Here is a 17,542-nt window from a genome sequence, read left to right as displayed (position 1 = left end):
CTTAGAACCGAGCACCCTGCCTTCAGGATTGAAAGGCCTGCTTTAGGGGTGACTTATAGGTTTTAAGTGCAGTGACCTTAGATATAGGGAAACCTATATTTTTCATAAGTGGTGCATGCACCAGCTTACAAAGGCTGCAATGGCAGGCCTGTAGCTACGAACTGAGTAGTCTCCCATGGGTGACAAAATACATGCTTCTGCCCATGGGGGACCCCTGGTGTACCTATGCACTGGGTACCTTAGTACCATATAAGAGGGACTGATAAGGGTACACCTGTGTCCAATCTGAGATGTACCTACGTGCTCACCATACCAATTTAGAGGAGAAAGCACAGAGACTGGGGTCCTGATTAGCAGGATCCCAGTCAGACTAGTCAGAAACAGCATTACATCAAGCAAAAAGTGGGGGTAACCATAAAAGCAGATCCTACTTTCTTACACTGTGTTTTACTTAATTACTGTTTGAAGGGCTATGTAAATACTATACACATTGTTCCTAAGTTAAGCCTGACTGGTTTGTGCCAAGCTACCAGAGGGTTAAGCATAAGTTAATTTGGGCTTTGCTTGGGACTTCACCCTGGCCAGGATTGTGGTTCGTGCTTGAGTAGGGTTTCACTGCCCCCAGCTAGTAACCCAATTTCTTGCAATGTCTCTCTGCCCAACATGTGCACTTTGGATTTTCGCCCTGTTCTCTCTCTGCATGTGTAATTTATGAATGTCCTGCGAGCAGTGATTTGCTATAAGAACAATTTCTCCCCACAAGCTAGTTTCCTGCCACAACCTGTTGGTGCTGCTGAAAGGTTCCTTCCTTGCATGCGTCTGTGCAACACTTAGCTATTCAGTCTGTCAAAGCCTCGTAAGTGGACCAAACGACCATGTGCAGCGTTAAGGTTCAGACCTTCAATCTACTGGCATCTCTCCACTGGAACCCTCTTCTTGGCGACACGTCTTAAGTCACATCACTGCCCACATTCAAGACTGCTCTCAGATCAACCAACTCTAAGAAGAATCGTGATAATGAACAACCGCGCTCTGATTCTCTTAGAAATGAGAAACCGCTGCAGAAAATACATATAAATAAAAAGTGTATGTAATGTTGTGCTGTTGTTCCCACTTACCATCCAATAAAGGGCCTGATGTATCTTTGCATTTGCTGTAACAAAGCCTGCGATTCGCAAAAACACAGGCTGTGGGACAGCGAAATATATGGATGCAACGTATCGAAGGCGTTTCACAACTTATTGCTAATCGCTATGAGGAGGAGGCGTGATCCATGGATCAGATGCCGACACTTGAGTTGGGTTATTATCTGATTCGCAAAGCGACAGCTTCCCCTCTGCGCATCTTGCTGTGCGGCCTCAAGGAAGCCGTCAGTGGTAGAGGGGTGCCGGGAACTATCTTCACGGGGTAATTTTCCTGTAGTCAATTCTTCAATAGTTGATTGGATTCCCACTTCTGTAATACTTCCCTCCAGAGTGTCCCTAGTCTACTGAGACAAGATGGGCAGGCTGATATTTGCCAAGAACCTATCCTCTACGGTTGGAATATTCTGATGAAGCGAGTCAAACATGTCCCAGGAACAGAAGGTACATTTCCCAGTAATGTCATCCTGGTGTGTTAGGAACGCTCCACGAGAATCCCAAATCGCTGCTTTAAACGATGGCAATTTCCACCCTTGAAGGTGGATCGCCAGCGGTGGCCCTGCCTTCTCCCAATGCTAAAACTACCTTCATTGCTTCTGCGATGAGGCGTATTCTACCTGAGACATGAGAAGAGCATTCAGTTTAAGCCCAGCTAGGGGTAACGCCTATATCAAAGCTGTTGAGGATGTTTTGCATATTTCTTCCTTAAATCATGTGTTTGGGCTTCCAGCTGTGCCTGTTTATCTTTATTTTTTGTGTCCATTTTATGACTAATTCGTGTACCATATTGTCTCTTATGAGGGGTCTGTGCTGATGAAACCGAGTCCTCGTTAGGGGATAAATCATCATTTAGGCGCAGTTATATTTGTGAGAAAATTACCCTTTTTGTGTGGTCACCACCAGTTGCTGAATTTTGTTGCTGTTTTTTAGACTCTGCACACTGGGTTACTGCTCACTTTGACCACTAAAACATGTTGTAATTGCCTAATCCCTTATGGGTGATTAGCCATGCTTTCCAAATTAACATACCATAACATACTAACAGAACATTTGCATATTTAAATTTACTGTAAGGCCATTTGCATGAAAACCTAAATGCCACCTTTGGATTACTGTGTTTATTGTGCAATCTGCTAATGTGAGAAAGGAAAACAAAGAAGGCACAGGAATGCTGCAGTGTAAATAATCTCTTTTGACAGGTAATCCTCCCCCCCCCTTTTAAGTATTAGTAAGTCCCCCTGGTGTAGAACTTCTAGCCCACACGTTCGGTGCATGGTATTTAAAAATATGACATATACTACTTAATGTTACTGTTGGAAGGTGGATTATTTGTAGGGTTAAATATGCACCTACCACTAGCAATAAGGCCACCAATGTAATATAAAGTCCAGTCAAGGTCACAATACATTAGCCCTTTGCTCAACCTTTGGTAGTTGGCCATGAGCAGGCAGGCGTAACTCGGGAGACAGGTATGTAAAGGATTTAAAAATACCAATACCTTACGTAAGTAGGACACAACACACAATAAAATCCCACACTGATTTATAAAAATAGGAATCTTTTTAATCTTTAAAATGACACCCAAATGACAAAAATCCAATATAGGGAACCAGAGATATGATTTTTAAAGAATGAACACTTTCTGGTGCATAAAAACATATAGCGCCAACTTGGGACATCTGGTTACACTTGACCGGTACAAGTCAAAGTTTGAGGCAGACCGTGATGAAGCTCTGGTCGGATACACTAAACAGGAGGCCACGTCAAAATGTTGCCTTCGGACTTAGAAACTTTTCTGGAGGATCTTTCTCTCATCATTGTGCGGTGCCCTCCAGCAGGCCGATTTCGATGTGTTGTAGTTGGCTCAAATCTCAGCAAGGCACCGGTCAAATCCTGGAAGTCTGTATCTCTGGAGCTTTCAGCAAGACAAACCTCAAATCCAGGCCTGGTCGCTGTTGAAGGTAGTAGACTTGACGCTCAATGTCGGGCAGGTCCAGCTATGGAGCTTTTTCCAAAAGTTGTCCCAAACTTCTCCAAATTTAACTGGTGGTGCTGGTAGGACTAAGGGTACATTCAGTGGGAGAAGGTATGTAGATAGATCAGCAATGCCTGAGGGAAGCGTGCCCAGCGCAAATATGGGTTTACCTCAATTGATGACACTACATGCTTCTGATAAGTGACAAGTGCAAATATTCTTGTGTACAAAGGGTAGATGGTGCAACTTCCCCATTTGAAATTCCATCACTATTTTCGATATTTTTGCAACTGATCTATTAGTTTTCTTATACACCTTCTGTTTTTTACAAAGAGCCACAATCGTCCTTTCAGATCATTTAAGTTTTGCATAAAAAACAGCGAGTGCTTCACGAAATTAAATCTCTTCCTCGGGGCTTGAAACCTTTTCTGGTGGTTACATTTTTGGTTAGAGGTTTTCAGGTATCAAAAGTCCTAGTAAGCCGGTGTGACTCTGATAGAATGATGGGGCCAATACGGCAGAATGAAGGATGCCGAGATAGGGTCATACCAGCTCCCGGCATGTCCATATGCACACTCCAGAGTCAGCCACTCTGGCTGCTGTGCCACACCTCTCCCAACTATGGAACTATGGGATATTTGTTAGAGAAATTGACTGTAGTTTCAAAACGGAGCTCCTTATCCAAATAACAATTATTTAACTCCTTCGCTGCTAGGCCTTTCCCCTCGTGCTAATCCTTTATTTTTGCTATTTGGGGTAATTCCCACCTAGGCCTTTGTAACTTTTTGTCCACATAAGGTTTCCATGCCAAATTTGCTTCCTTTTCTTCCAGCCTCATGGGGATTTTAAAGGTACCGAGGGTTTGTGGATTCCCATGAAGAGGACCAATAAATTAGCCAAAATACAGCTATATTTGTTTTTGGGGGAAAAATGGAGAAAAAGTGCTGCAAAAGAAAGTGTTTGTTTTTTCTCCCCTGCAAATGGTATCAACAAACGGTTTAAGGCGCTAAAATCACCATCTTCCCAGCTTTCAGGGACAGACAGACTTTTGTCAGAAAACCAAACGCTTTTACCCAGTTTTGGCATTTCACTGGGGCATAGCCTATTTTTGCTACTTTTTGTGCTTTCAACCTCCTACCAGTTAGAGGTAGAAATGGGTAAGAAAGCAATAATGGATCCTAAAAAAGCTAACCATTTCTGAAAAGTAGACAAAAATCTAAATTCGGCAAGGGGTCATTTGTGTAGATCATTCACGTTTTTTTTATAGAAACTAATAGTTGAAAATAAGAAAAATTGAATACGAGTTGAAAAAACACTGCCATTTGTGCCAACAATTTCACCTATAACTTCTTCTAACTATGACAGATTTTTTCAAGCAATATACCATTACATCCGCTGGACCTTTTTAGTTGTGGTGATATATAGAACTAATAGGTTTACTAAGAACCCGAGGAACCCAAAGTAACTGAGCAGCGTCTTGCAATGGTTTTCATTGTGTACCGGGTATATAACAATTCATTTGGTAAAATATAAAGAGTGAAAAATAGGTATCAAAGACACCTATGTATTTCCGAAATGGGAACAAAATGTAGAGTTCAGAAGCAGTAGCTATTTGCACATCTGCGAAATTGTGGGTACCCATAAATCCATTTGAATTATAGGACATTATTCAAAGTGACTTCTATTTTTACACATTGTCTTACATTTGGAAGGCAGAAATGCATAGAAAGTCAAAAGGTAATAACAGTTGCTCTACAATTCTGTGTTTCCATAAGTCTCGTGATAAAAATGGTACCTCACTTGTGTGGGTAGGCCTAGTGCCCGCAATAGGAAACGACCCAAAACACAACATGGACACACCACATTTTTAAAGTGAAAACTGACCCCTTTTTTTCAAAGTGCCTAGCTATGGATTTTGAACTTTAGCTCTGCCGACACCTAGGGAAACCTAGCAAACCTATGCATTTTTTAGGGAAATACAGGAGGGGGTGACTTGTGTGACTCTCACCAGGTTCTGTTACCCAGAATCCCTTGCAAACCTCAAACTTTGTAAAAAAAAAAAAAACATTTTCCTCACATTTCCGTGATGGAAACTTCTGGAATCTGCATGGAGCCACAAAATTCCACCCACCCCGCAGTCCCCTATGTCTCCTGATAAAAATTGTACCTCACTTGTGTGGGTAGACATAGTGCCCGCGACAGGAAACAACGTGGACACTAAATTTTTACAGTAAAAACTGACGCTTTTTTGTCAAAGTGCCTAGCTGTGGATTTTGAACCCTAGCTCTGCCGATACCTAGGGAAACCTATAACACCTACACATTTTTGAAAACTAGACACCCAGGGGAATCCAGTAGTGGGTAACTTGTGTGGCTCTCACCAGGTTCTGTTACCCAGAATCCTTTGCACACCTCAAACTTTGTAACAAAACTCACATTTTCCTCACGTTTCAGTGATGGAAAGTTCTGGAATTTGCCTGGATCCACAAAATTACACCCATCCCGTATTCCCCAAAGTCTCCCAATAAAATTGTACCTCACTTGTGTGGGTAGGCCTAGTGCCCGCGACAGGAAAGGGTCAAAATGCAATGTGGACACATCACCTTTTTATAGTGAAAACTGACCCTTTTTTTCAAAGAGCCTAGCTGTGGATTTTGTACCATAGCTCTGCTGGCACCTAGGCAAAACTAGCAAACCTATACATTTTTGAAAGATTGGCACACAGGGGAATCCAGGAGAGGGTGACATATGTGGGTCTCACCAGGTTCTGTTACCCAGAATCCCTTGCAAACCTCAACCTTTGTTAAAAAAAAGCCCATTTTACTCACATTTCTGTGATGGAAAGTTCTGGAATCTGCGTGGAGTCACAAATTTCCACCCACCCAGGATTCCCCAAAGTCTCCCGATAAAAATGGTACCGAACGTGTCTGGGTAGGCCTAGTGCCCACGACCGGAAAATGGCAAAAACGCAATGTGGACACATCACCTTTTTACAGTGAAAACTGACCCTTTTTTTGCAAAGTGCCTAGCTGTGGATTTGAACCCTAGCTCTGCTGGCACCTTGGGATACCTGGCAAACCATTACATACTTGAAAAGTAGACAAACAGGGGAATCCTGTATGGGTGACTTGCGTGGCTCTCACCAGGTTCTCTTACCCAGAATCCCTTGCAAACCTCAAACTTTGCACACAAAAAAACGCATTTTCCCCACATTTCTGTGATGGAAAGTACTGGAATCTGCGCGGGTCCACAAACTTCCACCCACTGCACATTCTTTGAAGTTTCCCGAAAAAAATGGTACCTCACTTTTGTGGGTGGGCCAAGTACCTGCTGCAGAGAAGGGCCCAAAACATATTGTAGAGACATCAAAATTACCTATCACAAAACGACCTGGTTTTGCAAAGGGGTTCGCCTGGGTTTTTGGCCCCACGCTCGGCAGCCATCTAGGGAAATCTACCAAACACAGAAATCTTTAAAAATTAGACACCGGGGGGAGTTCAGGGAGGTATGGCTTGTGTGGACCCCCCCAACGTTTTCCTACCCAGAATCCCCTGTAAAACACAAACTTAGCTGAAAAAAATCAGATTTTTCTCAAATTTCTGTGTGGGAAAGTTGTAAGATCACCGGGTTGACACAAAGTTCCTACCACCCAGCGTTCCCCCAGGTCTCCCGATAAAAATGAGACCTCACTCGAGTGGGTAAGCCAAGTACCCGCGGCAGGGAAGGGCCCAAAACGCATTGTAGAGACATCAAAATTACCTTTCACAAAACTACCTGGTTTTGCAAGTGGGGTCTCCTGGGTTTTTGGCCCCAGGGCTCAGCGGCCATCTAGGTGAACCTGAAAAACCCAAACATTTCTGAAAACTAGACACCGGTTGGAGTCCAGGGATTTGTGGCTTGCATTGATCACCCAAAATTTTCCTACCCAGAATCCCCTGCAAGCCTCAAATTTAGCTGGAAAAAAAAATGTTCTCACATGTCTGTGTGGGAAAGTTGTAGGATCACTGGACTGACACAAATGTCCTATTACCCAGCGTTCCCCCAGGTCTCCCGATAAAAATGGTACCTCACTCGTGTGGGTGGGCCAAGTACCCATGACAGGTGAGGGCCCAAAATGTATTTGGGAGACATCAAAATTACCTATCACAAAATAACCTGGTTTTGCAAGGGGCAAACATGGGCTTTTGGCCCTGAGCTCGGCGGCCAAGTAGGGAAACCTATCAAACACACACATCTTTGAAAACTAGACACTCTGGGGAGTCCAGGAAGGTATGGGTTGCGTGGATCTCTCAACGTTTTTCTTCCCAAAATCCTTTGCAAACTTCAAATTTAGCTGAAAAAAATCACATTGTTCTCAAATTTCTGTGTGGGAAAGTTGTGGGTTCACGGGCTGACACAAATTTCCTACCATCCAGCGTTCCCCCAGGTCTCCTGATAAAAAATCGGTACCTCACTCGTGTTGGTGGGCCAAGTGACCGCGACAGGCAAGGGCCCAAAATTTATTGTGGAGACATCAAAATTACCTATCACAAAATGACCTGGTTTTGCAAGGGGAGGCACCTGGGTTTTTGGCCCTGAGTTCACCAGCCACCAGGGAAACCCACCAAACCCACACGTCTGAAAACTAGACACTATAGGGAGTCCAGGGAGGTATGGGTTGGGTGGATCCGTCAACGTTTTCTAACCCAGAATCCTCTGAAAACCTCAGATATAGCTGAAAAAAATCAAATTTCTTTCAAATCTCTGTGTGGGAAAGTTGTGGGATTACCGGGCTGACACAGATTTCCTACCACCCAGCGTCCCCCCGGTCTCCTAAGAAAAATGGTACCTCACTCGTGTGGGTGGACCAAGGGTTCGCAACAGGCAAGGATCCAAAATGTGTTGCGCAGACATTAAAATTACCTATCACAAAACGACCTAGTTTTGCGCAAGGGGGGGACACCTTGGTTTTTGGCCCTGTACTCGGCGGCCATCTCGGGAAACCTACCAAACCCATACATTTCTGAAAAATAGCCACCCTGGGGAGTTCATTGAGGTATAGCTTGTGTGGATCCCCCAACGTTTTCCTACCCAGAATCCCCTGTAAACCTCAAATTTAGTTGAAAAAATCACTTTTGCCACAGATTTGTGTGGGATCACCGTGCCGGCACAAATGTCCTACCACCCAGCATTCCCCTTGATCTCCTGAGTAAAATGATGCCTCACTTGTGTGGCTGTCCAGTGCATAATCGGCTAAAAATGCATTTTAAAAAAAACGTAGTGCTTGGAATTCGCTGTGCCATACCGGTAATCCCAATGTTTTTGGCCCTTCTCAGTCACAGGCCCTTGGCCCACCCACACAAGTGAGGTATCATTTTACTCGGGAGAACAAGGGGAACGCTGGGAGGTAGGACATTTGTGCCGGCACGGTGATCCCACACACAAATGTGTGGAAAAAGTGTTTTTTTCAACTTCATTTAAGGTTTTCAGGGAATTCTGTGTAGGAAAATAAATAATCCTAAAAAATGTAATGCCGAGTCTTTAAATAAACATGCACATGGGGGCTTGAAAAGTGGGGTATAAACTCTCATAAAAATGATAATGGGAAAGGGAAACAAGGTCATGCCACATGCCCAGATACAAGAACCTTATAGCCCAATTCTATCAATGATACACCGAGTGATAAGTGTGAACAAAAAACATTCATGACGCCCCATGAAAAAGAGGGAGAATCTATTGGTGTGTCAATAAAGATTCCATATAGAATAGAGTGGTGTATAGAAAACATGTAGAAAAATAAAGCATGTGAATAAAAAGCATGCTGGTATCAGATACGTGGATGTCAGACTGTACAGATGAGTCAATGGAGGGTACCAGAAATGGGCTAAGTAGGTCACTCACAGGCTCAATCCATAAAGGCTAGAAAGATGACGAAAGTGCAGAAATGGATATCTCAACCTAGTAAAAAGATAGAATGCTGCATAAGAGATGATGAATGCCAGCTAGAGCAATACCAGAGAGAGGGAAAAGAGAATCAGGATGTCTCTGAAGCAATAAGACATTAGAGGCAAGGCTCATACCACGAAATTAACGTAGGAGCCCTAGGCTCTCAGGGTGAGTGTCGTGTAGCAGGTATACAACGTAAATGGAACAACCATCCATTAGAGGCGTTAAGAGTCAAGGAGGCATCGCAGGAAAGGATAAAATTAAAAAGCAACGGAACAGACTTGAGAAATGAATACAAATCTATGAATAAAAAAAGGTATATATTAAGAATAAACTAAGAATAAGGCCGACACGGGTAATAGCAAAAAAGGAAAGACTAAATCAGGGTACCGAACAAGACCCAACACAGTTGGTCCTGCTAACGTTCCGGTACAGTGGCTGGACAAGGGTAATAATTAGTGGTCCACGGGAGAATAAGAGGATAACAAGAGGGGTAGACCAATGCAAGGAGGCCAAAATTCAACAATAATAGAAGAGGAGAAGAGATAGCCGGTATGTCACAAACTAACAAGATAGAGAGGTTGGGTCTGAGAAATACGGGGCCAAGTCCCGTAGCCATAAAGCTTCTGAATACATGGAGCGGAGTGGGGTAAGTGACGAGGGGACTAACATCAAAAGATAAAGTGTTCACCTTAAAGAGCAGGAAAAGAATAACGAAAAGATAATAGGCAAAAAGCCTGGCATATGCCGATAAGGCGTAAAAGAATATAATTTGAGTTGGGGGTGAACAGACCGTAAGTCTCCCCCAAAATCTTGCCTGCTTTCGTGGATATCCTGATGCGCGAGGAGGATCCTCATCGGCTGATGTAGAGGACTCCACAAGGTACACTCACCGGAAACGGAATGGGGAACCAGAGGCGTCTGCCTTAAAGGGCCCCGTAACTCAGAGAAGGAAAAATACTAGAGAAAGAAATAGAGATTTATCCACAAGTTGGAAAATACGGCAGCCATATGGGGAAGAAGTAACCACCGAAGAAAAGCAATAGGCAAACAAAAGCACCTGGAGACAGATCATACAGTCTCTTCATGCCACTGGAGTCAAGCTATCCTGGCTGAAGAGGGGTGAAACCCCGAAACCGGTCCTAGGATGCTTGTTTCCAGTCCAGGGAGGACCTGGCCTGGCAGTTCGGGCTGGACTGTTCCCATGAGGCACAGGGTCAAGACTGATTTACATATGGCTGGGTTCAAACTGGAATGGCATGGTGAGCAAAAAAACGATGGATTTAGGCCCAGATCTCTGTACTGGGGGGGAATGTATGACATTGTTCTGCAATCTGTCCATCAACTGTTGTTTTGACAGATCACACAGTCGCGCCAGGAGAATACAGGTAACAGGGACCAATGGCCAAACAGCAGGAACTCCGTCTGAATGCTGGGCCAAAGGAAGATGAAAAGAAAGGTGTAACAAGATAATGCCCCAAGAATATGGACAGAACAGAAGAAAAAACAGTCCAAATATAGACGTTGCCTGGTGGGGTGAAGGGCGGATGGAATTATCTGCCCACAGGGCAAAATTGAATGGATCTGAAAAAATGGCCACAACATGTTATAACCAGCTATCTCTATGTCCTTACTATAATGCAGTAACTGACATGCATTCTCTTGTCTTTTCACTGAAGAACCCGGCCGGGTCCTCACGTGAGTTTTTTTACCTTCACCTTTCACTTCACTGTCACAGAGGCAGCACTATCTTCATCCAGGTAATTCCCTATAGATGCCTTCACATTAGTTTTTCCTGCATCTGTGTCGGTAGGAGACCCCCATTGATAGAAGGGTCGAAACGCCGTCGACAAGTAAAAAAGAACAGACCATTACCCAGCCCGTATCATTGTGTACTGAAGCTGTAAAAAATACTGTATAAGAATGGTCGTTTTTCACAACTGATGGAAACCGTGTACATAATAATTCACTTTGTATATTCACTTATTGGTTCCATTTCTTCACTTGGGGACACAATGCACAAACAGTACTACTTTTGACTGAAGTGTACCTAGTGTTTATTTATTTTTTCATAAAATATGTTATATCGAGCAAACTGTGTAGAAAGTTTTTCTTGCCCTCTGACATTAGATGGTCCTTTTATTGCGAATGTGCACAAGTATTTCAAATATTAGTTCTATTTATCCACAGGAACCATTGTTTTCTTATATATACATATGAAAACGGAGGCAGGGATGAGAATCTAAATCGCATTCTCCCAAGGGGTCTGTTCATTGAGACGCTTCTTATGGCTATTAAGAGTAAAGATCCAAAAGACCTCCCATTTCTTGCGGATGGTGACTGTGCCCTTACCATCTTAGGGTACTATTTTTTCTATAATAGTCCATCTCAAGTGTTTATCTGAGTGGTTTAGGTCCTTCCAGTGCTGGACCAGTTGGGCGGCGTACTTATCTGTACGTATGTTGGACTTATGTTCTCCTATTCTGATCCTGCATTCACGTCCTGTTTCGTCAACATAGCCAAAATTGCAGGGGCACACAATAAGTTAAAATATGTTCGATGGAAATTTGATTTTTTCAGCTAAATTTGAGGTTTGCCAGAGATTCTGTATAGGAAAATGTTAGGGGATCCACCAAGCCATGCCTCCTTCGACTCCCCTGGGTCCTGGGTGTGTCAAGGGCCTGTGACTGGGAAGGGCCAAAAACATAGGGATTACGGGTTCAGTACAGCGAATTCTAAGCACTATGTTTTTTAAAAAATATGTTTTTAGCCGATTCTGCACTGGACAGCCACACAAGTGAGGCTTCATTTTACTCAGGAGACCAAGGGGAATGCTGGTTGGTAGGACATTTGGGCCGGCACAGTGATCCCACAAAAAATGTGTGGAAAAGGTGTTTGTTAGACCTGACATCCTTGGCGTGGGTTTTTCCCCTATCTTTTGCCTCTGCTACCTGGATTTTTGATGCTCTGCTGGATTTCGTTTTGCTGGTTTCGATGCTTTGGACACTCTGCCACTGCTAATCAGTGCCAGAGTGTAAGTGCTCCCTGTGTAAAATATCGTATTGATTGGATATACCTGATTGGCATATCTGTATCACCATGAAGTCCCTAGTAAAGTGCACTGTGTGTGCCAGGGCTGGTGATGACAGATGGTACTAGTGGGTCTGCAGCGCTGATTGCGCCACCCACCTGTGTAGCCCTAAAACAGTGTCTCAGGCCTGCCGTCGCAGGCCTGCCTGCAGTCCCCGGACTGCCATGTCCTCCTGGCCAGTGTCCACACTGGCCGGGCCTAACCCTTCCCTTTTCGTACACGTCAGTCATCCCTATGGAAGGCCCAAGGTACCCCCCTGGGCAGGGTGCAGTGTATGTAGAAGGTAGAGCATGTACTAGTGCAGGTAACATGTTCTGGTAGTGAACACCGGCCATTTTGTGTGTGTTCACTACTGCAAGGTTATCTTGTTCCGTAGGCTAACATGGTGGAGGCGGGTGCCAATGGCTATCCGCCTATCTTCTCATAAGAACAAGATAAGACATGAGTGTTTGATATCCCTGAGCTCAGCATTTAATAACACATCCTTTAGGAGAGGTTGTTTTTAAATCCTGAGTTGGAGAATAGTACTTTTTAGAGAGTAGCTGTTCTCTTGTCTGACCCTTCTGTGTGCCTGGGCGCGCTTGTGGATTGACTGTCTGGTTTGAGAGTGACAGGGGCTGGGGATCCCCCGGGAGGTTGGCTGAGTCAGCCCTCTGCTGAATGGCGACATTTGCAAGGAGAGTGAAGGGAGGAGATAGCACCTGGGATTGAATAGGGCTGTGCCTGCCTGCCACCCTGCTGGCTCCACCTCCTGCTGGGCGGCTGACGACTCTGCCCCTCGCTCTGAAAAGAATGTAGAGACCAGGAAAACAAAGTGCTCCAGCAACACCCAGAACTGGATCAGACCGGGCTCAGGACCCACTTGCACAAAGACTTCAAAGACTTTTAGGGGTATAAGTACAAGACCCCTGACAACAGATTTTTAGATTCGACCATCGAGAGGAACCTCTGCTGAAAGACGGACCGCTGAAGAACTAAAGGAAGATTGCCGTGCTGTGTGCTCTAAAGGCTGACCTGTTCTGCTGTGCAACTGAAGCTGAGGAGAAGAAGGGGTCCTGCTGTGTGCTGACCCTATCCACTTGACCAAACAAGACTTTGCTGTGTGCTGTGTCTTCAACTGAATCTCCAAGGGCCTGAGAAGAGCTGGCCTCCTGTTTCGCAACCCAGGGATAGAAAGGTTGCCAAGAACTCAAGACTCTGCTGTGTCCCACCTGCGCTGCTGTGTGCCGCAGGGACCGTGGACTGTTCTACCAAGCTTCTCAACATCTGCCTGTGAGGTGGGCTGGCTGCTCTCTGTCTTGCTGGAGAGTACCGCACCGAGCCGGGCCTGACACCGGTTGCCGCATCAAGAAGATCGACGTGCTCATCGGCACGTGCCTTGCCGCGACCCGGAGGCCTGAAGCAGATCGAGAGTCGTATTTCCCTGCTCTACGAAGCCGCGCTGTGAGTGGCTGACTCCAGTGACGTCGACATCGTCACTGGGGGCTCGTCGAGGGAGTTGTGGAATCCTTGCACCGAACAGCCCGAGGAGCGCTTGTACAACGAGTGCAGCGACACCGCCGGAGCAACGTAGCTGCCTAAACAGGATGTATGACGTTACAACGCATGCTTTTACAACGCATGCTGTTACAACGAATTTTTTACAACGCAAATGCTGTGACAACGCAAGTCTTTACAACGCAAGTCTTTACATCGACTTGCAGTAGATGGCGTGCAAACATTAAAAAAGGGTAATTTACTATTCTAACTCCAGTCCACGTTGCAGTAGGGAAGGTGTTTGGATAGTAAACTACACTATTTTTAATGTTAGCACGCCATCTAGTGCAAGTCGATGTAAAGACTTGCGTTGTAATGGCATGCGTTGTCACAGCATTTGCGTTGTAATAGTTTCGTTGTAATGGTAGTGCGTTGTAAAAGTTGCGTTGTAAAGGTTGTTCCCCGCCTAAACATCGAGAGCCTACAAACTGATTCATTCTCAGTGAGTACCGAATCACTCAAGAGACTAGAGACTATCGTCTGACGATCCCGACCAACCCAGAAAGCGAATATGGAGTAAACCTGTGATGCTTGATTTCAACTGCGGAAACTAGATAAAGATATATTATTTTTGATATAACTCCCCTGTGTGGTCTAAGTTTGTGGTGCGCTGAGGGGGGATCATTGTGGTGTCTACGTGCAAATACCTTACACATTGCCTTGGGGATAAGCCTGTCTGCTCGAGCCAAGCTACCTAGAGTGTGAGCAGGGGTTATCTACCGTGTGTGTCCCTGTACCCTGACTAGAAGCAAGGGTCCCTATTTGGTCTAAGGTGTATACCTCTGCCAACTAGAGACCCCCAGATCTAACATTGGTGGTCAGCGGTGCGGATTAGAACCAGTATTTGCACTTGACCTGCAGTGATTCTTCGTACATCACTAATCTAGTAAGCAGTTGCATCGCACAAAGTTTTTGCGAAGACTATTCTTGGAGGATCGACGAAGCATCATGTCTCTGAATGGAGTAGGCGAGGAGCCGGAATTGCAATTCGAGGTGAAAAAGTTGCTCGAGTATAAGAAGGAGCAACTAAAGCAATTCTGCAAGCAGCTTGGATGCCCAGCGAAGGGCAGCGCCAACAAGACGGAGCTACAGAAAGCTCTAAGGGCCTGGTGGGAGGCCAAGAGTGGCGCAACCGAGGAAACTACTGAAGGGGATGGCACACCGGAGCACGGATTTGGATCCGATGATCTGCCAGTGAATAGGCCAGCATCTAGGGCTGGCAGCGCCCATTCCAGTAGGAGCCTCTCTCCAGAGGAGCTGGAGGAAAACCAGAGGGTTAGAGCCCATGAGATTGAACTTTTTAAACTCAAAGCTCAAGCGGAAGAAAGGAAACTGCGCCTTGACAGTGAGAAAGAGGCGGCGGAGAGGAGGAATGCTCTCGCTTTGGAAGAGAAGAAACTCCAGTTGGCTCATGAGTTGAGCATGAGGGAGCTGGACATTAAAGCCAAACAAGTGGCGTCCAGTCCGAATGGTGGCAGCGCACAACCAGTACAGGCGGGTAAAGTATACATACCGAAAGATTTGGTGCAGAATTATCAGAGGGGTGAGGATATCTATGCATGGTTTAGATCCTATGAGCTTGCCTTAAAGATGAATGAAGTGCCTGAGAAGAGTTGGGGAGCAGGTTTGTGGAAGCATTTTGAGGCCTCTGGGAGGGATGTCTTAGCACCCTTAGAAGCAGCAGAGACCTTAACCTACCCCACTATGAAGGAGGCCTTATGCCTCAGGTATGGGCTTACACCAGAGCAGTACCGCCAGAAGTTTAGGAACTTCAAGAAACTTGATTCGAGTACATGGGTGGAGTGTGTGAGTATGTACACGCGTGCACTGGAAGGTTGGATAAAGGGCAGCAAAGTTACTGATTATGTGGGGTTGTGCCACTTGATTAGTTGGGAGCACTTGAGTAGTCTATGTGTTCCAGAGCTGCGCCAGCATCTTTTAGACAGCAAGTTAACTGATCCCAGTGAGCTTGCTAAAGAGGCAGACCGCTGGACTAGCACCAGGGTCAACAAAGGGGTGGTAAGTATGCCAGCCAAGGGTGGACAGGGTCCCCAGCAGAAAGGTGGGGAGGACAAGGGTAACAGTAAGGAGTTCTCTAAAGGGCCCCAAAACAGTTCCCAGGAGAAGGAGTCCCAAGCCCCCAAGCCTAAGAGGTCTTGGCCCCCTAAGGGCAACAGACCACCGCCTACTTGCTATGCTTGTAGGGAAGTGGGGCACATCGCCCCTAAGTGTCCCAAGAAATCCCCAGCACCAGCTGCTGCTCCAGTCCCAGGATTAGCTAGTGTAGTTTTGGGAGCGGATTTGATTTCCAGTGGGGAAGAGGGATTAGCTATGATGACCCTTGTCTCGTTAGGAGACCAAGAGATGGTCCAGGATACCTTGATACCCGCTAACACTAAGAAATACGGGCAAAAGGTGACCATCAATGGGAGGGAGATAGAGGCTCTGAGAGACACCGGGGCTAGTGTGACATCTGTCAGGTGTCAGTGGGTGTCTGAAGAGCAAGTCATTCCCAATGTGCTCCGCCCCGTAGTGGTAGCTGACACTTCAGTTCGCCTCTGCAAGATGGCGCGTGTTCCCTTTACATGGGGCGGAGTCTCTGGTACCTTGGAAGTCTGTGTCAGTGATGCCTTGCCGGTAGATTGTCTGTTGGGTAACGACCTGGAGAGTTCTCCATGGAAGGACGTAGAGCACAGAACTCACTTGGAGATGTTAGGACTGCCAGCGTGGATCTGTGTATCCACACGTGCCATGACAGCCAGTAAGGGTGGATTAGTAGAACTGGAGCCTGGAACAACGGCCCAGGAACCTGCCAGGAGAGGAAGGGGCAGAGGGCGCGGGAAACCGGCCCCCACTGTTCCCACGGTCCAGGAGGAAGCAGAACCTGAGGGGGATGCCCTGGAACCTACAGGGGAGCAGGTGGCCGAACTGGGGGAGTTGCCTGAGCTGACCCATTGGCAGCAAGAGGGTGGCCCCTCCAGGGAGGAATTCTGCCAGGCTCAGAAGGAGTGCCCTTCTCTCGTCGGTGTGCGGCAGCAGGCTGCAGACCAGGCAGCAGGCCTAGGGTCCAAGGAACATTTGATTTACTGGGAGGATGACTTACTGTATAGTGAGCCTAAGTTCGCTGAGCCCGGTGCAGCCCGTGTGCTGGTGGTACCCGAGCGCTTCAGGAACTTCTTACTGGGTCTGGCTCACGACGTGCCTCTCGCAGGACATCTGGGGCAAGACAAGACCTATCACAGGCTTGTCACCCACTTCTACTGGCCTCAGATGAAGAAGCACGTCGGAACCTTTTGTAAGTCTTGCCAAACCTGTCAAGCCAGTGGTAAGAGCGGAGGGAAGTGCGTGGCGCCCCTCCAGCCGTTTCCTGTAGTGAGCACCCCTTTCGAGCGGGTGGGCATTGATATCGTAGGGCCCCTGGATCCCAAGACCGCCTTAGGCAACAGGTTTATCCTGGTCTTGGTGGATCACGCCACTCGGTACCCGGAAGCAGTCCCTCTCAGGACAATCACAGCACCCGTGGTGGGCCGTGCATTGATGGGGATCTTTTCCTGTGTGGGGTTCCCCCGAGAGGTGGTCTCCGACCGGGATACCAACTTCATCTCTAGGTATATGAAGTCTCTGTGGGAGGAGTGTGGAGTAACTTATAAGTTCACCACTCCTTACCACCCTCAAGGAAATGGGTTGGTTGAAAGGTTCAACCGCACCCTGAAAGTATGATTATGGGCCTAGCGGAGCCCATGAGACGGAAGTGGGACGTCTTGTTACCATGCCTGTTGTTTGCCTACAGGGAGGTGCCTCAGAAGTCCTTAGGGTTCAGCCCCTTTGAACTGCTGTATGGCCACCCTGTCAGAGGACCTCTCACACTGGTGAA

This window comes from Triturus cristatus, chromosome 2_2 (assembly GCF_964204655.1).
Source record: "Triturus cristatus chromosome 2_2, aTriCri1.1, whole genome shotgun sequence".
Classification (NCBI taxonomy): Eukaryota; Metazoa; Chordata; class Amphibia; order Caudata; family Salamandridae; genus Triturus; species Triturus cristatus.
Note: the sequence above shows the minus strand (reverse complement) of the source record.